Source organism: Amblyomma americanum, chromosome 1 (assembly GCF_052857255.1).
Source record: "Amblyomma americanum isolate KBUSLIRL-KWMA chromosome 1, ASM5285725v1, whole genome shotgun sequence".
NCBI classification, from domain to species: domain Eukaryota; kingdom Metazoa; phylum Arthropoda; class Arachnida; order Ixodida; family Ixodidae; genus Amblyomma; species Amblyomma americanum.
Genome location: NC_135497.1, coordinates 55849701 through 55872555, shown reverse-complemented (window position 1 = coordinate 55872555; position 22855 = coordinate 55849701). Strand labels below are relative to the sequence as shown.

Genomic DNA, 22855 nt, shown 5'->3' with positions numbered 1-22855 from the left:
TGAAAACTACTTAAAAAAAAAAAAGGCACACTTTCTGACATCACAAATGCGAGACAAGGTCCGTGTCGCTCAAACAGCGTGAGAGCGCTCGCGTTGCCTTTACAGTTCTAAATCTATCTGGCCAAGCGCCGAGTATCAAATCCTCAGAGAGGAGCGAAAATTATACAATAGAATTGCAGGGGTATTAAAAAGAAAAAAGATATGCTATATCAATATATGGAAGCCTTAGAAAGGATGCCGGAAGTCATTGCAATACAAGACGCTGGTAAAGAAGTCAAAATTAGATCGTGTAACACCCACCAAGTAGATCCATCCATCTGTATCCTTGTACATAAAGAATGCATGGCCAACACTGTATATTTACAATTAGAACAAGAAACTGAGCACACATTCGTGCAAGTCCTTCTGAACAAGCGTCTCCAGCAACGAGCCTTTGTTTTAAACACAACTAGTAGACCTCAAGGACGTAAGGACACTTTCTCGGAGATCTTCCACAAGGCCATTCGAATAGCTGGTAGGGCACCGTTCCTAGTGGTGGGGGACTTTAATGCCTCACCGAAAAACAGCGCTCTTACACGGGACACGAGAAAGGAGACATGCACACACACAGCACTGACTTACAACTGCAGGTTTTAATGCCTTTATATGCCTGCAGCTAACAATGGGGGTACCACAAGGAAGACATTAAAGGCAGGAAATTAGCAGAGGCTATTACTGACATGGGTTTCACCATCCTCACAAATCCCCTTCGTACGACCAGAATAGAAAACAGCGTGACTCGTGACACATGCCCAGACCTCTCCCTAGTGCGAAACGCGAAAAGATAGAAATGGGTAAAACTGACGAGACACTAGGGAGTGATCATTGTCTCCTAAAGGTAGCGATTGAGGCAAACAAACTCAGGAAAAAGAGGGGTCAAGCGCGACTCACTGAGTGGACCGAATCAGGGACTAGAGAATTCCAGAGCGCAGTCAGGAAGGGGGGTATCGATGCTGGGCTGAAGCACTCATAGACAGCAGAGAACAATATACGACCACGGTACAAACAAATGAGGACACACCGGCGGTGGACAACCACCTCATGCATCTATGGAAGGCAAGGAGGGCTCTCACTAAGAGATGGTGTAGACAAAAACATAATCGGGTATCGAAACTTAGGATATCGGATCTCATCAAGCAGGCCGAGGCATATGCGTCGTCGCTCGCAATATACAATTGTATAGCCAAGCATAACTCCATGAGCGGCACTCTCGGCTAGAATAGCGAGTGGAGCTTACTGAGGTGCCTCACTGAACTGAGTCACATGAGGGGGGATAACAGTAGAAACTTAAGACGAGCATAACATGAATTTCCAGGTACAAATGAAGAAATCGCTAGAGCGCTAGAAGACAATTACATATGCACCACAGTAGACCAATACACGGACGCACTGATAAACGCCGGGCAAGAAAATGGGCAGCTGGATGCGAAATTCACTACACAGGAGGTCAAAGCGGCACTAGCCAGTATGAAGAAAGGCATGGCACCGGGAGATGATCGCATAATGGTCAGTTTGCTGGCAAAGCTCAACGACAAAGCTATCGAGGACATCTCAGACTTCATCAATAAGATATGGGAAGGGGAACAAATACCAGAAGAGTGGAAAACATCAATAGTGACATTCATACCCAAACCGGGTAAGAAAATCAACACGGACAAATCAAGACCCATTTCGCTTACGTCGTGCGCAAGCAACCGTATGAAAACGATGGTCAGGAAAACACTATCTGAGTACATGGAGGACCAGCAGCTTTTTCCTACAACTATGTTCGGCTTCCAGGCACGCTTGTCAGCACAAGATGTGCTTGCACAACTTAATAGGGAAGTCATAGGCCCCCTTCACAGCAGTCAACGGGACACAGCTATCTTTGGATTTGAAGGGGGCCTTTGACAACGTTAAACACAGTAAGATACTAGAGTTTGGGTTTATGGGGGTTTAACGTCCCAAAGCAACTCAGGCTATGAGGCACACCACAGTGAAGGACTCTGGGAATTTTGACCACCTGGGGTTCTTTTACGTGCCCAGACATCGCACAGCACACGGGCCTCTAGAATTTCGCCTCCATCGAAATTCGACCGCCGCAGCCGGGATCAAACCAGTGTCTTTCGGGCCAGCAGCTGAGCACCGTAACCGCTCAGCCATCGCGGCGGCGGTAGTAAGATACTAGAGAATCTCAACACCACAAACTGCGGAAAGCGGACTTAGCAGTACATCAAGGGCGTTCTCATGAACAGGAAGGCCTACATCAGGATAGACGACAGTAAATTTGGACCCATAGAGATGGGAACACGAGGCACGCCTCAAGGGGCGATAGTGTCACCACTGCTCAGCAACATAGCCATGATGGGCCTTCCCGGGAAGCTCAACGCGATAGATAACGTGAGGCACGCCGTCTATGCGGACATCACTCTGCGGTCATGTGGCAGTATTGGACAGATAGAGGACGCCTTGCAGGAGGCAGCGTTAGCGGTACATAAGTACGTCGAAGAGCGTGGCCTTAGGTGTGCACCGAATAAATCAGAGCTCCTTCATATCACGGGCGATAAAAAATTGGCAAGCAAAATTCTAATATACATAGATGGAACCCACGTCTTGAAGGCAGAAAACATCCACGTGTTAGGGCTACAAATACAAGAAAGGTAATAATAGTCACTGCCATAGCGATTAACCAACTAAAGTCCACGTGCGAGCAAATCAGTAGGATGATTGGCAGGGTATCTGGGAAGCACGGTGGATTCATGGAAAAGGAGACGTTACATCTGGTGTAGAATTTCGTCATTAGCCGAATAACATATGATGTGCCCTACCTCAAACTGCGGCAAAGCGACAAGACGTAATAGTCAGAGCGGCCATCAAGAAAGCGCTTGGATTCCCCTCCAAGACGTCCACTGATCACCTCCTCCACCTAGGAATGCATAACACGCTAGAAGAACTACTCCAAACTAACCATACAAGCCAAATAATGCGGTTATCAACGACCAAAGTTGGTAGACGAGTCCTCGATGATCTGCACATAGCGCTGCCACCAACAACAGAAGACAGAGGGGACATTCCCAAGGACTGGAGAGATAAACTACTAGTTAAACCAATACCAAAAAACATGCATCCCGAGCACAATCAAAGTAGGAGAGAAGCCAGACCTAGAGCGATACAGAAGTATTCCGGCAGCAAAAATAGCAGGTATTATGTACACGTGGTGGGCCCTATTCAAAAGGGCATCTGCACCGTCACGGTGATACACGTAGGAAAGCTGGTGGATGGACTCTCGGTGAAAACTAGTAAAGCTGCGTTAGCCGAGAAAGTGGCGATAGCGCTGGCAGCCGCTCACTCCGACGCATTGAACATAATTTCTGATTCTCAACACGCCTGTCAAAATTACATAAGAGGAAGAATAGCGCCGCTTGAAAGCAGAATTTTAGCAAGCGCACAGCATAGCTTAATACAGGAAACAAAACAATTGGTACGGGTGCAAGGACACCAGGGAATAGAAGGGAATGAGGCTGCTTACACAGCCACCTGAGCGTCTCTCCGACGGAGTTCCTCTGAATTTCCGGACTGTCGGGACTCCTGTACCGAATCCGCTTCACATATGCGGACATTAAAACATATGTGCTCCTCAGTAGGCAGATGTTCAAAGAGCCTGCCAAGGGCCTGGATAGAACTTATGAGCAACATCTCACAAGGCTGCAAACGGGGTTGTTTCTAAGTCCTGCGATTCTAAAACACAAAGACCCAACTTTTTCAAGGTACTATAAATTTTGTGAGATGTGGGCAGACACATATCTTATGGTTTGAGCCTGCCAGAAAAATACGCAAATAAAGAGAGTAAATCAGCCAACACGAGAGGGCTGGGAGGCAACCTTGTCCGGCTGCTTGGACCTGGAGTCCCAGAGGGCTCTGGTCCAAAGAGCGTGGGCAGCGGCTACCGCCAATGGTGTCCCGGAATGAGGACTACCACCCAGGCAAGGGAGCGGTGAAACCCTCCACTCTCCTCCAAAACTTGCCCCAGTGCATCCAATAAAGTTTTACCACCACCATCACCCTGTTCCTTCTACTAGCATGTGATTCCCGGTAAAGATTACGGTTGTGTTTTCGTGTCGTTGTGGTAAGCAAAAAGCGCCAGGCTAAGAATTGAATAGAAACAGCATATCTCCTTGGGAATAAGACATATAGCTTACAGCTTAAGTACCTTTCGCTTGTCTCTGGTTTCACTCTGTAGAGCCACATGTGGGAATTTTCAAGTGACGTTGCAGCACACAATTGGGCGTCATTTGTCTGCTTCGCTGTCCAACCACCATCACAGCGTGGACTGGAGCTACTCTCTTTTTTGCTTGTGAAAATAAGGAAAGATGGGCGAAAATTTGGTAGTCCATTAATTCAAGATGCAAATGCACAGTTACAGCAGAGTGCATGGTATGGCGTGGAAATCCACAACGAAACATCCGTCTTCCTTCAGTACGAAGATGTGACAACAGCATTCATTGCTGCGGCGAAGCAGCAGGGACACCTGTTTCTCTCCCGCCTGTAGACTTTACATGAACCCGACAGTGGCAGGGCGAGACAGGCCAGTTGAGCAAGATCAACCCAACTTGATGACTGTTTACATGATGTCGATACTAGTCAGTCGGGCCCCGGAACCATTTCGACCACCTGGGGACCTTTAACGTGACTCACATTGCACAGCACACGGGCACCTTTACATTTCGCCTCCATCGAACCTGACCATGGTGGCCGCGTTTTCAATGGAGGCGAAACGCAAAGGTGCTCAAGTGCTGTGCGATGTCAGTGCATGTTAAAGATCCCCAGGTGGTCAAAATTATTCGGGAGCCCTCCACTACGGCACCTCCTTCTTCCAGTCTTCTTTCAGTCCCTCCTTTTTCCTTTGCCTTATGGGGGGTTCTGGTGTCCGTTCTGGTGTCAGCCGAAATGTGAGAGAGATACTATGCCATTTCCTGTCCCCAAAAACCAATTTTACAATTTTTACTCTCGCGGCGCGCCCTGTCAGGCGCGACCACACAAGTAGTGAACCTGCGCCAACTTCTGTTCTCCCCTGCAGAAAATGCTTTTCCCAGGCATGAGAATTAAGTGTAATTTGCGGAGCGGGCTGCTAGTCAACCCACCCTCTGATGGCCCAGCCCAACTCGACTGTCGCTTACCTCGAACCCCAGGTGTTTACATCAGCCCGACAGCCTACTCGACCAGACTTTTGTTGGGCTCATGTAAGCACCCAATGTGTCATGTAAGCGGCTCACTTCACTGCTGAGACGCAAAAAGTCGCACGAGCAGTCAAAGGCAGCGGAAATCGGTGAACTCGTACAGGGAAGTGATGTAGCAGGGCTCTAAATTCTAGCTGCGATAGAGTGGCAGCACTGGTGTCGGTGCGCCTGCAAGGGACTCGGGCAATTCTGCCACCACTCACTCTTTTTGGCAGTGTAGCTCGTACAGATCCCCAGTGTGCATTTTCCGTTGCGCGAACCCGCTGTCTGGAAAAAAAAATGTGCACACATGACCTATTTAGGCAGTTTGCAACCACCAAGACATGTATGACATAAGCCTAATGAGTGTGCTTCACACTTTCTTTCTTTGCAGGTCTAATGACAAAAAAAATATGAAGTTTAAGCATTAATAAAAGCTTCTTTAAAGTGGTTTATCGTACGGTCTGTCGTGCCAGCTGTTTCCAACGCACTTTTTCCAACCCATGAATAAACGCCCTTCACGATAGTGGCCTCACTTGTTTATATGAATCAATGATTAGACACCTTTAGCATACCGTGTACCGGAGTACCGGGAGCCCACGTGCAGCAAATGCGCTTGCGCATATCGCCTCGGCGGCACCAGATGGCGCCATGTACATGGCAGAAGCGCGCCCACCTGCAGCATCGGGACCAATCGGCGTGTCCTCACCGATGGTAAGCGGGCTCCAGGTACTCCAGCAACGGTAACACAGTACATGGAATGCTAAAGGTATCTATTATTTTACTTTTTCTCCTGTGATCCGTCAACGAGTTTATCATGTTTACTATATGCCGCCCCTCTTCCCTCATTCGTATTTCTCCCACTCAGAAGCCATGTCACCAGACACGAGCGGACCCACACAGGCGACCGGCCTTTCGTGTGCGAGGTGTGCGACAAGGGCTTCACACAGTGGTGGAATCTTTCCAGGCACATGCTGATGCACTTGGGGCAGAAGCCACACCAGTGCCCCGAATATGGCCAGTGCTTCAGCCGAGGGTATCTCTTGGCACGTCACCGCAGACGGCAGCACTCGTCGATGGCGGGACTATGTAGCACCTGTGCTCTGGCTGCTCGAAGGAGGTCTGAGAGAAATTCAAATATGAGTGCCACAGGCACCCACTGCACAGGATGTACAGTGGCATGTGTCCACATTGCCCTAAGCATCTGAAACGCCATCTGGCCGCTTGCCATGATTCTGCTGAATAAAAGACAATTCAGCGACTATGGAGCAGTTTCAGTGAGGGTGCGCTCCCAGGCGGCGCTACAGTCCTCTGTGCCAGCACGACACCTTTGTTGTCCTTTTTCTTATTCTCACCCGGTCTCAAACTCACTGAGACGCAACACACCATCGCAAGTTGATCACAATGTTGTTACGCATTTTTAAATGCACCGTCGCTCATTTTAGTCCGGGAGCCATATGCTGAGGGTGTCTTTAGAAATTAATGCCGCATTGTATAGTATTGCCGTTCGGTGCTGTGGTGTGATTGCAATGGCGAACTGCGTTGTGTCCGGTTGGATCAACACTCGAAATTCCATACGCTGAGATGAGAACAATGCCATGTGGTCTTGAGGCACTGCCAAAACAACTCTTTGACATCAGCAGAGAAATCGTAACCTATATCATTGCAATCTACGATCAAACGAACGACGTCACTTGAAATTTTTGACAAGGTGTCAGTTACAGTTTTTCTCCATGCCTGATCATGAAGTGCAAAATGCAATAAAAGACTGCAAGATGAAAACAACGGGGATGATTTCCACAGTGCAATTGGCAAGAATCTGAGAGATTTTTAGCACTTCTAGAATTTTATTATAGTTCACTGCTGCAAATGCAATGATATATAGGGTCATGCACTCCCAGTCTGTGCAATATTATATTTTTGAGACTCATCCACGATTCTTAACAAAGTTGTTTTCGTAATTTTAACACTTACAATGTCTTTAAAGTGTTTCATTACATGGATGACATTTTAATTGTTCTGAACAAACAATGCTCCACTTCCAATGAGGTTAGACTAAAAAGCGTACTGGATGATTTTCAGCATCATGGCAATGGGCTAAATTGGAGTCCACGCTCCAGAATTCGTGTGTTCTTGAGATACAAGCAAGTTTTAATCACCAACTGAGGAGACAGCTTTTAGCTGGCTTCCCTCGTTCGGTCATAGTGAGAGCGGCAGACACGCTTGTGGAGAAAAGAAGCCCGGTACAAGAGTGCTGAGGAAAACGTGGAGGGTGAGCAGAACCTGGAACTGGCAGTGTACATTCACAAGGTCATGTGCAGCCTTGTAGCGATAGCTACATTAAGGTAGCATTTCGTGCCACCAGGGTGGCAGAGCCGTGGCGGCACAGCCACGCTGTCACGTAGTGCGAAGAAGCTGGCGGCGGTGCGGTGCCGTGGCTGATCCCGTGGTTTGCCACTTGGCTGGTCACGTGACTAGCCAATTGGTGCAGAGCAGCAGCTGCTGCCGGCAGCGCGGCGCGCCGCGAAGCTGAGCTGCCACAGCTGTGCGTATGCTCCGTGTCAAGTGGCACAAAGATGAAGAAGGAATGCCCAGCGAAACGAAGCGGCGAAAGACTGACTTTGCAATTCAACTGATCAAGTTCAGCTCGGCCACCTGTAGCTATTGCGTCACTCCAGGTTTAACGAGAGATAAACCACCGCCAATTTTAGCCCCCAAGATGCTTGCTCAGCTGAGCCGTTACATCCCTTACGAATACAAAAAATTGCTGCGACGGCTCAAGCTTTAACCATTAATAAAGATGCATCTAGGGAATGCACTCTTCTGATACAGAAGTCGCAGCGCATTCGCTATGTATATCCTGGCCTAACAGAGCTAGGCCATCAGCAATTTTTTATATGTTAAACATCTTACTTTCTTCGAAACAACATTAAATGTACTCACGCAAGACTATACATTTATTATGGGTTAGGTGATATTTGCAACTGTATTATTGTTCACCGTAATGCGGAGATATGGAATCAAATCCAGTTCTAAACGATGCGTAAACCCTGCAGAAAATTTCAAAAAGCGAAAATTGAAAACAGAATTCGTTTTTTGGGGGGGGAAAGGAAATGGTGCAATGTGAGACAGGCATCATTTCCTTTTCTTGACACCAAGGGTCATTATTTGCCTACTGCGCATTTCAGGTGCCCACCGAGATATGTGAGACAGGCGTAATTTCCTTCCCCGAAGAACCAACTCTAATCTCACTTTCCATCCCCTACGGCACGATTGGGGTGTCCGAGATATGTGAGACCGCTGACTTTAGCGTTGCTTAATATTAGCGGTGCTCGTCAGGTTGGTACCCACGTGCTTTCCCCGGCATGCCTCGCACCGGTCACACCTAGCGTTCCGCTGAACGCACCAAAGGGCATCGCCATCTTGTGCTTCGTCTTTTGGGGAAAGGAAATGGCGCAGTATCTGTCTCGTATATTGGGAGACACCTGAACTCTGCCATAAGGAAAGGGATAAAGGAGGGATTGAAAGAAGAAAGGAAGAAAGAGGTGCCCTAGTGGAATAATTTCGACCACCTGGGGACCTTTAACGTGCACCGACATCGGACAGCACACGGGTGCCTTAGCGTTATGCCTCCATAAAAACGCAGCCGCCGTGGTAGGGTTCGAACCCTGGAACTCGAAATCAGTAGCCGAGCGCCCTAACCACTGAGCCACTGCGGCGGGTTTTATAGAGAACCCACTTTCATGGCCTGTGCATGCGATGCCGGAAGACGCTTTACCGCTTTAGCAAAGGTCAAAGGTCGAGATAGTTGGTGTAACAGCCGCTGGTGTCGCTGCTGTAGCTGAAGTCGTGTGTCAAACCTGACTACCCCCAGTTACGTTCATGGTTTCAGCTCTACCTACATTCAAGGTGAAACATCCGGCTACGGCAACCTCTAGATACATTCAAGGCCAAACTTGCTGCCCCGCTGACGGCTCGAAAACTGGCGATTGTGGCGAAAAGCATGATGATTGTGATTTTTTATGGTGCAAGCGCACCTGAGGCCAAAGAACGCCATGGCACAAGGTATTTTCTTCATTACAAGGTGGGGCCGAAGACCCATTTCCTAAGCATTTCACTCTAAAGAAGCCGAGCAGCAGGCCAGGGGAAAGCTTGTACCCATTGTAGAGTCGAGCCCACATATAACGGCCCCACTTAAGACGAACTTTCGCTTATAACGAACAAGACCTGCACGACCGTCAAAATATACATTGTTTCAATGGAACAAAATCACACGTATAACGAACGCCATTAAGCCCTGTTGATCGGTTACAGCGCATGCACGGCGTAAACCTGGCACCGTGATGTGAGATAACCTGCTCCGACCCCTTTGTGCGCATAGCACGTGTCGATGTTTTTCCTGAGCCTCATGGCAGGCGAACTGCCCGCCCCATTTCGTGCCGCTCTCAAGCGAGCTACCCTTTCCACGCCGACACGCCTCCAAGATCGCCATCAAACCCCTCCTCGCAACTAAACTCCCCTCACTCTCTTGCAAATCCGCGCGGGGCCTCCGCGATCAACCGCGCCGCTGCCGATGCCAATCGCGGAGGCCACGCTCCGTGAAGCAGGCCTTCCATGCGAGCCAAAAGGTGGCTGCAATTATGCTCACGGACGCCCCTCTTGTGTCTCTCCGCTGGTGCTGTGCGTCTGTATCTTCAGCTTGATTGCCACCTGGGCACCTTTCATGTCCGCCCCATCGCACGCTTTTGTCACTTGTTGAGGTGCAGACGTTTCGTTGGCTTTGTTTAAATCTCGGGCCCTGGTTGCAATTCGGGATGGCGGACGGGAACACAGTGCACATTTCCATTGTATTCAGCGGTAGAGATGATGAAAGCGGCCTGGGTGGAGGTGACGGGCACTTGCGTGCGGAACTGTTTCCTCGAGGCCGGCTTCGTCAACAGTGTCTGATGCCAAGCCTGATGGTTCGGAAGATGACGAGCCCGGTTGCGATTTGTGGCAGCGCGTCGTCGACTCCAACATGAGGGGTGATGACATTGGTTGTAATGATTTTATTTCTGCCGACACCACAGAATCGCGCACGGAAGAGGGCATGATTTCTGAAGTGCGGGATGAGAGTGACGCAGAGGAATCAGGATGAAACATTGGAGCCAGCAACCATAAGCACGCCTGTAGCAACGGGCTACATTGAGAGCCTCAGTCAACTTGTCTATGCCAAGGGCCTCGGCGAAGAGCACGCTTCCGCTCTAAATGAACTGCAAACCTCCCCCATCGGATTTGCGCTGCGAAAGCAGACGTCCATCACTAACTTTTTTGCAAAGAAAAAATTTTGTGTTTTGACAAGCAACTGTTTTCAAAGCTATGGTCCACTTACTACGAACTTCGGGATATAATGAACGGATGCCACGTGACGCTCATGTTCGTTATAAGCAGGCTCGACTGTATCACTGGTGGGTACCCGACACTTGCCCACAACCAATCAGGAAGTGCACTTCCACCAAACCTTATGCTTTCACTTACAGTTTCCATTATCTCAGCATGTGCAAGAAAATGTACTAATCTCTGATGTCAGTGAAAATGCAGTCACAGGTACCGGTTGCAGGTCATTAAGGTATTCCATTATCTCTGCAGTGTGCCTCACGAGAAATCGATGCTCAAGTTTCCAGAAACAGCTCTTTGCAGAAATTTAAGCAAAGCCAGTTGCCATGTCAACCTTTTCAAAATGATGATCCAGAAATACGAAGTATCCTAATGTGTCTGGTGCAAAAAAAATAATGAGGCATGGGTCTTCCTGCTTCTTCAACAGCTGTGATGTTTGTTACTGGTACTGCTCCACACAGCTTCAGTCTCATTTTTGACATTTTGTGAAATCACTCCATATCTGTGAAAGATCTCCCTCACAAACATTTTGGCACTAATGGAGAAGCAAAAAGACCGATGTCATAGGCCTTTTCTTGTGACACTAAACGAAGGCTCATCTTTTAGGGTCATCATTACGAAGAGGTCCATGTGGCAACAAACTTTGAGACAATTTCTGCAAGGGCTCCGTGTTCTGAAGCCTAAGAATTTCTTATGAGGTGCCCTGTAGATGTATGAGAACATCTCAGTGAGCTGTTAACAGGTCCTGATAGTGCACTGTCACTTGACATCAAGGCTATGTACTTTTCCTCGCCACAGGCTGCAATGATGTATATGTCGAGCGAAAGCATACAAGATTTCGAAGTGCGCTTCCAGACTGCTTGTGGAGGAAAGCATGAGTCTGACCATGCTCAGTTGTTACCTTTGCTTCTTGCTTGTTCAGTTCTGCAGTGAGTATGACGCGATGACAGGTGTCTGCATCGACTCGTTGTTTAACACCCGTCCTGAGCGACCTCCATCTTTCATTACATGACAGGCAACTCCATAACGCCCTTCATGCACAGTGTGTTCAAGGTCAGTGTGTTCTGTCAGCTTCCTGGTCCTGTGGTTTGTGCTGCGTTCTCTATTTTTAAAGTAATTACTGCCTTCATTCTCCACTCTATGAAGCCTGAATGTGCTACACGGTGCTACTCCACATGTCGTGCAGTAACCTGGCCATTTTTTTTTCATACATCGGGGGCACTCAGCTCGCAAGGCATGCTTACTATTATATTCAGCAGACAAGTGTACATGTGAGACACCCTTAATAACCAATTCTCAGAGTGGTATCTCGTACAAGAATATCTAAATGCTACTCAATTTTTGCCCAAATTTTCAGATACACACTCTCTTTAGATTAATAACATAATTTGGCTACATAAGCAGAAGCACTGTACCAAGGTACTCACCCATTGCTTTAAGCAGTCTGCAAGTTCCCATGCCATCAAGAATACAGGTACTTTTAAATGCACACTGTCCACGTCTTCATCGTGCTATGCCGCTCCAGAACTTCGGTAGTAAAACTTCCCTGTAAAAAAAAAGTAGTTTTGCTTATGTTAGACTGGTCATATTTAATTTTACTATATACTATGTACTTCTCATTGTACTGCCCCAGACTAAACAATACCAATGATCGTAACACTGAATTTTATCATATATGATCACCAAATTTGGTGCCAATGCTATTCACCACCTGTTTACAGGAGGTATTCCGAGGCTGAATTGGGAACAGTTGGGAATAAGAGCAAATGAAGAATACCTAAATAATCTGCGATTCGCTGATGACATTGCCTTGCTGAGTCACTCAGGAGGTGAACTGCAAATCCTGATCAATGAGTTAGCCAGGCAGAGCAGAACGCTGGGCTTAAAAATTAACATCCAGAAAACCAAGGCAATGTTCAACAGTCTAGCAAGAAAACAGCAGTTCACAATTGAAACCGAGGTGCTGGAAGTGGTAAAGGAATACGTCTCCTTAGGGCAGGTAGTGACAGCTGATCCGAATTATGAGAGGCAAATAACTAGAAGGACAAGAATGGGGTGGAGCGTGTATGGCAGGTTCTCGCAGATCATGAATAGCAGGTTAGCAATATCCCTCAAGAGAAAAGTGCACAACAGCATTATCTTACCGGTACTCACCTACGGGGTAGAAACATGGAGGCTAACGAAAAGAGGTCAGCTTAAGTTAAAGACAACGCAGCTAGCCATGGAAAGAAAAATAATAGGCCTAACGTTAAGAGACCGGAAGCGGGCAGTGTGGGGAACAAACGCGGGTTAATGACATCCTAGTTGAAATTAAGAGGAAGAAATGGGCTTGGGCAGGGCATGTAATGCGAAAACAAGACAACCGGTGGTCCTTAAAGGGACTATGCAATAAATTAATTGAGATTACGTAAAGCAGATGAGAAATAGGCATCTCACCACTCGTCACCACAGTGCAAGAATTTTTGAGCTAGCATAAATAATAACCAAGACATAGACGATTAAAAATTACACTCTTCCTTTCCCCCTCAACTCGTACACGTGGGGCACCAGAAAAAATAAAGAAAATAGGTCTAGGACTGGGACCCGCCCATTATTACGTCATCCGCTGACGTTCGGTTTGCAACTTCCGGTTGTCGCACCCAGTGCCCCAGCAGCAGCGTCTCTAGGAATGACATGCCCGAGTTCAACACCTCGCCAGTCACCGGGTTGGCAGCCGACACATCAAGGCGTATTCATCTCGGACGGACGAAAACACACTGCAAGTAGCTCCCGAATTCCCGACAGAAGGAGGCGGCAGGGGAAAATTGAAACCATATGCGCGAAGGCAATGCCCTGGCTCGCGCTTGTCCGAGAGGGTTGCGCGGCGGCATGAGCAGACGATTTTCACGGCTACCGGAAATGTGCCTGTGACGTCGTGGCTGCCGTGCCTCCAGCGAATGACAGCGTGTGGTGGCCTGCTCACGCCATGGGTATAGTGACATCTTATTTCACGATTTTAGTTTCAAAATCGGTCACTACGAGCACACCAATCGGCCCGCGAATTTTAAAAAACACGTTTTTTAAAAATTCATATTAAATTTTTGGCTCAGTTCCAAAGGCCCATACTTAGTGTGGATGCTTGTTAGCATCATTTCAAAGCATTGAAAATATTTACAAGTGACTTTTTATTCATTGCATAGTCCCTTTAAGGGTAACGGAGTGGATTCCAAGAGAAAGTAAGCATAGCAGAGGGCGGCAGAAGGTAAGGTGGGCGAATGAGATTAAGAAGTTTGCAGGCAAAAGGTGGATGCAGCTGGAAAAAGACAGGGTTAATGAAGAGAAATGGGAGAGGCCTTTCCCTTGCAGTGGGTGTAGTAAGGCTGATGATGATGATGAACTTTGGTGTAATTATTATGTTCTTAGAAATTCTGAATGAAATAAATCTGGCAGTGTTATATAAAAAAATCTGGCGCAAGGAAGAAGGAAGCTAGCCAGATAACATGAACGAATGTTTTCAGTTGCATGCAAGGATCAGCACCCTTGCACACAAAATGCACAATTTAATGGGTTTCACCTCTCCAAATAGAATTTCAATGTGCAAAAATCTAACTACAGTAATCTCTCGTTATAACGAAATCGCTTTACTCGAAATATCGCTTTATTCAAAATTTCTTCTGGCCCCGACACAAACACATGCATTTTAAGAAGCATTACTCGAAGTGCACGAAGAGCTTGACCCGCTTACAGCGAAGTGGCGAGCGGAGGCATCGCATGCAGTGCCAAATTACCGTAAAAGCCGGAATATAGGTCGAACTTTTTTTCAAAAGACCATGGTGAAAAGTCGACCCCCTTTTTGTATACCGGTCATTGGTGGAAAAACTACGGAAGTCTTGCAACTATGCGCGGGTGAAGTCAATAGCTTCCATCACAAACCCCATCAGCAGAAGTGCCGCCATTTTGTGTTTTCGTAGGTGCAAAGCGGAAGCTGATGGCAACTTACCGTCGCCTTCAAGAAAAACGCAATTGAGTATGCGGAAGCTCATGGGAACCTGGCAGCACAGCGCGAATTTGGAGTGTCCGAAAAAAGCATTCAGTACTGGCGGAGCAAGAAGCTGCATATTACAACTTGCAGCAACTAGAAAACATGATTTCGTGGGTGGACTGCAGTGTATCCAGCAGAATTGGAAGGAAAGGCTGCGCTGCATGCAAGATCGCTGCCTGTGACTGCCGAATGCATCTGCATGAAAGCGGTAGAGATCGCGCATGCCTCTAGACTCACGAGGGCGCAATTCCAAGGCTCGCCATCTTAGGTTCGCCAATTCATGAAGAGGAAGGGCTTTGCTCTATGACACCGTACTTGCGTGTGCCAGAAACAAACACGCGGGTCGATGGGTGCTCGATATTGTTAAAACATTTGCTGGGTGTACATATGATCAGCATTTAAATGAAAATAAATATGCAAAATTGAAGAAGGACCCCACAACCACTACCCAAGCAAGGCTAAACAAAACATTGAAAGAAGTATTCGAAAAACACCCCACCTTCCGAAACCTCTACCTTCAGTTATTGAGCACCAACGGATCGGCTCCAGCATTCTACGGCCTGCCCAAAGTCCACAAACCGGGGGTCCCTTTGCACCCAATTGTCGACTTCCGGTGTTCCCCTCTTCGCTCGTTGTCAGAATACCTTCACAAACTAATATCCCCAATCGCAGGAAAAACAGCGACCCATATCCGTCATTCCAGTCACTTCATCGAACTGGTGTCCCAAGCCACCCTTGAGGCCTACGAATGCCTTGTCTCCTTCGACGTGGTGTCTCTTTTCACAAACATCCCCGTGAAGCTTGCGGTGGTCGCTACCCGTGACACTCTACAACGCGACAACACACTCAGCGCACGAACCCCGCTGAGTATAAATGATGTGTGCCGCCTTCTAGAGTTGTGCCTATCAAACACATACTTCTTGTCAAACGGGGAATTTTACCAAGTGAAAGGAACACCAATGGGAGCATCCATCTCTGTCGTCATGGCCAATTTAACAATGGAACACGTCGAACAGCGAGCCCTCAACTCATTCCACCCGAAACCAAAGATTTTCTTCAGGTATGTCGACGACTGCTTCGCCGTAATTAAAAAATCTGAGACTCAAAATTTCCTTCGTCATTTAAACTCCGTACAACCTGACATTCAGTTCAGGCTAGAGGTGGAACAAGAAAACTCCCTGCCGTTTTTGGACGTCCTCGTGTCCCGAAACGACAATACCCTTCAATTCTCCGTATACTGCAAACCAACCCACTCAGGCTGGTATCTCCACTTCTCTTTGAACCACCCGACAGTCCATAAAGCATCAGTGGTGAAGATGCTGTTCAGAAGAATTTAGACACACTGCAGCACAGAACTTGACAGAAAAAAAGAACAACGAACGATATTCAAAGAACTCATCATGAATGGCTACCCAAAATACTTTATTCAAAAACCATTTGACGTCAAAAACACAACATTCGTCAAGGAATCAACGCACAAAGACCAACGCCACCACCAAAATACGTCACTGTACCTTATGTCGGAGGTGTCAGCGAAACCATCGCCCAAATCCTGAAAAAATCGGGTCTCCAGGTTGCGCACAAGCCCACAAACACTGTTGCACTTTGCCTACCTGCTCCCAAAGACTGGCCACCGAGAGAAAGAGCCCAAGGCATTGTCTACCAATTCCATGCACCCACTGCGACGCAAGCTACATCGGCGAAACCAAAAATTTCAAAGAAAGAATTCGGCAACATAAGAACGACGTCTGCAAATTCGCAAGAGAGCGCAATCCAGTAGCCGAACATTCCGACGACTCCAACCATAGAATCAACCTTGAAGAGACCCGCATCCTCGGAACCGAAACAAATTACCACAAGAGGCTCCTTCTGGAATCCTGGCATATCCAAACCACCCCGAACAATATCAACCGCACAAAAGGAAACCTGCCCCCAGTATATGCCCAGCGACTTCGCTCTTCAATGCAACGAAAAAAAGTTGTCATTCAGCACCTCCCTGCAGTGCGCCAGTGACTAACAGCCTAAAACCCCTCCCCCTCCCCCGCGTCTTGCGCGACACAGCTGTCGTTCTTTTCACCCCCTCCCCTCCATACTTAAAAGACGCTAGCTACTGCCCTCAGTCATCCCTGATGAAGGAGCCGAGTCAGCTTTGAAACGTTGGGTTAAATTTAACATTTTTGGTTGGAGATGTGCAGTTTATTATAAGTCTTCAAACCCAACCAGACAGGTAAATCTGTCAAAATGTTTAGTTTTCAAAATAATTACTGTCACCGTTGTGCAACCTGTCGAGTCGCATTTGTTTCAAGGTAAGGGTGCCTTTCGGTACTTTTTCAATTGAAAAAAATATTTTTCATTTTTAGATTTGGTTAGTTAGGGGGTCGACCTATATTTCGGTGCGACCTATAGTCCATCTTCCAGGAAACTACTCTTTCATCTTTTCTTTGACGGCCACCAGTTCGTGCCTCAGCTTGCACACGGGAACGTGAGCAACGTGCACATCGTAAATGCGCAGAACGCGAGCCAGACTCGCCCACGCCCGGCACTTAAGTGACAGCGGCTCGGGCTCGGCAAGGAGGACCAACTGGTTCAGACGGGCGTGATGACCGTTGAAGAACGGAATCCACAAAGTGCCTGGGGTAGCCGCATTCACTCAGTTCTCCGCGCACTTGGTGTAGGTCAGCCGCCCGATCTTCTGGCCTTGGGCAGATGTTTTTGGCACGTCGGACGAGGGAAGCCACGACGGAGCGTTTGTGGAAAACCGGGTGAACAGAATTAAAACAAAGGTACCGGCCTGTGTGGGTTTCCTTTCTATAAACTTTGAAAGAGAGGCGGTTGCCACGGCATTCAACCAAAACATCCAGGAAAAGAAGACAGCGGACAGTCTCCTCCTCTACAGTGAATTGAATGGAATCTTCCATGCTATTGATGTGATCTGTGAAAGCGCCTAACGCATCTTTTTTGATAATACAGAAGCAATCATCGACGTAACGTACAAAAACCTTTGGGTGTGGTTCGAAGGTAGCCAGTGTGCAGGCTTCTATTGCTTCCATGGCAAGGTTTGCAGTTGTCACCGATATAGATGCACACATAGCGGTGGCTTTAACTTGTCTGTAGACTGCACCCCGGAAAACAAAATAAGTGCTTTCAAGGAAGAACTGCAACAGCTTCAGAAGATCCGATGCTTCGATAGGGGTTCTTTCACACAATCCGTCGTCATTCTGCAGCACTGAGTGGCACACCTCCACAGCCAGATCCACGGTTACGCTCGTGAACAGCGGCTTCCCATCAATGGACACCATCATCTCGTTGTCCTCCACCATGACGTCACATACTTTTCAATAAAATCGAAGGAGTCACGTATGAAAGTCGAGCCCTTTCCAACAAGTGGTGGAAAAGCCTTGCGCAAGTAGACCGACAAGCGGTACAAGGGCGACTGTGTAAAGTCAACTATTGGTCGCATCGGCACGTTTGGCTTATGGATCCTCGGGAGACCATACAAGGCGGGAGCTGATCCATTGTGGCAGAGGAGCTTGAAGTAGAGTGACTTGTGGTCCGCTGGAATAAATCGGAAGACGTCAGTCAAAAGTTTCTTTCTACCTTACGCGTAGGGTCCAGCTTCAGCGGCAAGTACGTACTGTCGTCCTGCAGAAGGTCAGTCATTTTCTCAACGGTGACAACTGCAAACCTTACCATGGAAGCAATAGAAGCTTTTTGTACGTTATGTCGATGAATGCTTCTGTATTATCAAAAAAGACGCGTTAGGAGCTTTCACAGGTCACATCAACAGCATGGAAGATTCCATTCAATTCACTGTAGAGGAGGAGACTACCCGCTGTCTTCCTTTCCTTGACGGTTTGGTTGAACGCCGTGGCAACCGCCTCGCTTTCAAAGTTTATAGAAAGGAAACCCACACAGGCCGGTACCTTCGTTTTAATTCTGTTCACCCGGTTTGCCACAAAAGCTCCGTCGTAGCTTCCCTCGTCCAACGTGCCAAAAACATCTGCCGAAGGCCAGAAGATCGAGCGGCTGACCTACGCCAAGTGCCCCGAGAAATTAGTGAATGTGGCTACCCCAAGCACTTCGTGGATTCCGTTTTTCAACGGTCATCACGCCCATCTGAACCAGTTGGTCCTCCTTGCCAAGCCCGAGCCGCTATCCCTTATGTGACGGGCGTGAGCGAGTCTTTGGTTCGCGTGCTGCGGATTTACGGTGTGAACATTGCTCACGTTTCCACGTGCAAGCTGAGGCACGAACTGGTGGCCGTCAAAGATAAGATAAAGGAAGAGAAGTTTCCTGGCGTCGTCTATAAGATTCCCTGCGCAGACTGCGACTACTGCAATATCGGCAAGAGCGGGAATTTCAAAAGGCAATTGAGGGACCACAAGATCAACGTAAGCAACAAGAAGATTGCATCTATTGCAATCGCGGAACACGTGGAAGCCGCGACGCATAATATAGCCTGGGAAGAAGTATCAATCATCGCAAGAGAAAAGAATTGACTGTCACGTCGACACCTGGAATCGCTTATAATCCAAACAACAGAAAAAACCCTAACCACAATGCAGAAAATCTCCCGCCGACGTACGCAAGATGCTTGGGGCGATTACTGCGACGCACTTAAGCTTGGTGCTTTGGGCTTTACACCCAGTGATCAAAGCTTCAGTATAAAAGCCGAAACGTCTTCGTTTTAACAACAACCTTTGGTCGGCATTCCTTTCTTTATACATGAATCTTCTACCCGACCAGACGAGTTTTCGTCAGACTTTAGATTTCAATAGTACAACTTATGAGGTGCTGATCGGCAACTGGGATGAGCAATGCAATGTAAATGGCAATCCAGAGTTGCAGAAAATCAGAAGTAAGTGCGATTCAATTGAGACCTTGCCTGGGATCTGAGTGGAATGGCCACCATTACTTTAGAAACAAAATGATGCTGTACCAATCATACCTGAAGCAGAATAGCTTTACCCCTTGCAAGTCCTGCACTATACCCAGTATCAAGGCAGTGCTAAATGTAGCCAGGATCTTTCAACCAATAGTAAGCATATGAAGTAAAATAGGACAAGTTTGACGGTTACATTGTTTCACTTCTTCAGGGACTATAGACACTAAATTTTTGCTCGTGTGCTTTCTTCTTTCAAACGATGCATTAGACATTTGTATACATGGAGTACTCTGTGGCGTTCGTGTACGACCGCTAAATAATTTGTACTTGAATTTCTTCCGAATACTGTTTCGGTGTAATCAGTCGAACGATGACTGTGACGCGTAGTTGGTCTTTAGGTCGCATGGGGCACAAAAACTGGGCTATATAATTGCTGACACATCAGTTTTTGTCATTCCAGGTATTGGAAGAGGCTGGTTTAAATGTAATAGTGAATTAAAACTATGTATTAGCGATTAAATTAGTTTTTCTAGTGCATGACGTGACCAAAACATCAACTTGACGTCACAGTCATCCAGTTGACGAAATCGAAACAGCATAAGAGAAGAAATTCAATCATAAGTTATTTAGCGATTGTAGGCAAATACCACCCAGTAACCCATGTATTCTAATGTCTAACGCATCGTTTGACAGAAGAAAATGCGCATTAAAATTAGGTGTCTATAGTCCTTTCAGCACCCTATGATAAGGCATCAGGTTATCATTCAAATTTTATTTGCCATGCTGTGATATTGGGTCAGTTGAGTGATTTTCACAATTCCTGACAGTTCATGCTTCTTGCTCATTCCATTCACCTGATATTTATTTTGTGCAGTGACCTTTTCTGGCCACTGCCTGTGCACAAACATCAAGGCATCAGTCACCAAGAAAGATGGGTGTTAAAACTGGTTGAGAACAGAATGAAAACTTTAAAAAAGCACAAGTGTTTTGTTCTCAGAAGGCTACAGAATTCATTTATGGTTTGTGGGTGTTTAACATCCCAAAGCGACTCGGGCTATGAGGGTTGCCATAGTGAAGGGCTTGGGAAATTTCTACCACCTGGGGTTCTTTAGCGTGCACTGACATCGCACAGTACACGGGCCTCTAGAATTTCTCCTCCATCGAAAATCGACCACCACGGCCGGGATTGAACCCGCGTCTTTCGGGTCAGCAGCCGAGCGCCATAACCACTGAGCCACCACAGTGGCTCTACAAAACTTTCGGACTGAGATGAATGCTCGAAATATCATCATCATTAAGATTATCATGTGCGGCCACAGAAAAAAACACTGCATTTTTCATTTTTTTCTATCAAAAGAACAAGAAATTACAGCCAATGCGGCTTAAATTAGCTATGGCTTAAAGGTTTAATGTCTATACTTTGAGTAACTAAAAGGGAGGAAGTTATTCTAGCTCCCTTCTCGCTGGCATTGGACTGACTGGTGGCTCCACTCTAAACTGTGATCAGCCCTCAATTCACTTCCATGTCGAAGTACTAAGAAGTAACTCACAGCATCCAGCATGATGTTGCACTTGTTTGCCATCAATCTATCCCCTGGCACTTCGAGGTTCCTGGACACATTAAATATCAGTCAATACCTGTACTGTACATGAAGTTCCTCATGGTGTGGTGCATCTTGAAAGAAAGCATGATAACTAAGTGGATAAGGTAAAGAAGTCTGTGGGGATAAGGTGACCACAGCTGGCGCAGGATAGGAACAACCGGAGAGGTATGGGAGATGCCTTTGTCCTGCAGTGGATGTAGTCAGGCTGCTGCTAATGATGATAATGAGAAACACTGTAGTATTGGCCCGGGGTGGCCGAGTGAAAGGAGCCATGACTCAGTGGCTTGAAAATGACATAAGAGGATTCATTGGACAAAGAACAGGAATTTATACACTGAATGACCCTTATGTGTTTTACGAGTGCATGCATCTGAGAGGTGATTGCAGCTGTGGACACAGCTGTCCATCGAAGTTTTGAGTCTGTCGAGATGACACATTGGGTAAGCTTCCCTTTTTTGCTGCCGAAGGAAAAATCGTCAGCGAGTGGAGTTGCCTTGCTGTTCATTGTCAATATCTACTGCTCAAAGTAAAGAAAACTAAGGTATAAGAAATACAGAATTTCATATTATGCTTTGATCAAATGCAGTGAGAATGAAACAGACTAGAGACTTGTCTTATGATGTTTGCATTCTTTACTTTGCACCAGTGAAAAATAAATTTGTGTACAGTTGACCTACTGCTTGCCACTGTCCTAGAAGAAATGAATCCACGTCTCAGAAAGTATACTGAGAGAATACTGATGCTGCATGTGCATTTCTCTGAACTGTTCTGAAATATGTACAAGTTACCAATTTTTTTACAACCTGATTACATACTGTAATCTTTGCAAGACATGAGGTTCATGGACTGGGAAAAAAAGTCAGGAATGGTACCTTTGGTACTTGGCACCTGGACAAACAGCTGATCACTGGGCGTCCCCAGAGGCTCTGCTACCAGGCGCCCTTAGCAACAGTAGCCGATTGTCCAGATCCAAAGGAACCATGCGAATGATTACCGAAAAGTTGAGTTTAAGGACAGCAGATGCATGAACACAAAACAGCTTTCCAACGTTGCTTCAGTGGGATGAATGGGTCAAAATCTATAAACTATATCTGGCAGTAAACCAATTATCAGAAGAACATCTCATGCGCAGAATCATCCAAAGACACATTCGACACGCAGTACCAACGTGGGCAGTTTGTGTTTAATTGAATCCAAAAGTTTATGCTGATCGACCAATGTTACTTCAAATAGAGACATAAAGCGCATTCACGTTGTACTGATGTTATCGTGAACATAACAAGCGGCGAGTAGCAGGGATATAATACAAACAAAAAACCGCTTTCAAAATTTGAGAATATGCTTACCTTCTCAGAAGTTCGCCAAACCGGAGACGTTGCCGTGTGGCTGCCGCCAAAGTCACTCGTGATGCACAGAAACATTAAAATGTAGTGCCGCTGACTTTCCTTGAGCAATTTCAGTCGATTAAATTCCAACTGTTCGCACCGACTACACAATTCACCATTGCAAGCATGTCTACAAGTTTCGCGCGCAGCCACGCCATTTGCCCAATGCCTCCAGAAGAACATGCCTGAAGCGTCAGCGGTTTTTCTGCCCGCTGTAGAGCGTGCGTCCGCCGTATGGCGGCGCTGTCAGATAACCCTCTAGCAGACGACACGCAGGCAGCACAGAATTTTCTTGTGATTGCCGTTGCAGCAAAGAGTATGCTTTCTGGTGCGCTGTTTCTTATATGATT

General features: G+C 47.0%; 1 long non-coding RNA gene across 1 annotated transcript; it reads right to left on the bottom strand.

The window, feature by feature from the left end:
* Positions 1 to 5458: 5458 nt before the first annotated feature.
* On the bottom strand, positions 5459 to 21129 carry LOC144132895 (uncharacterized). The gene is made up of 3 exons (XR_013314949.1): positions 21067 to 21129; positions 12038 to 12156; positions 5459 to 5522 (listed from the first exon to the last, which is right to left on the bottom strand). It is a non-coding gene; the product is annotated as an uncharacterized LOC144132895 (long non-coding RNA).
* Between the last annotated feature and the right edge of the window lie 1726 nt (positions 21130 to 22855).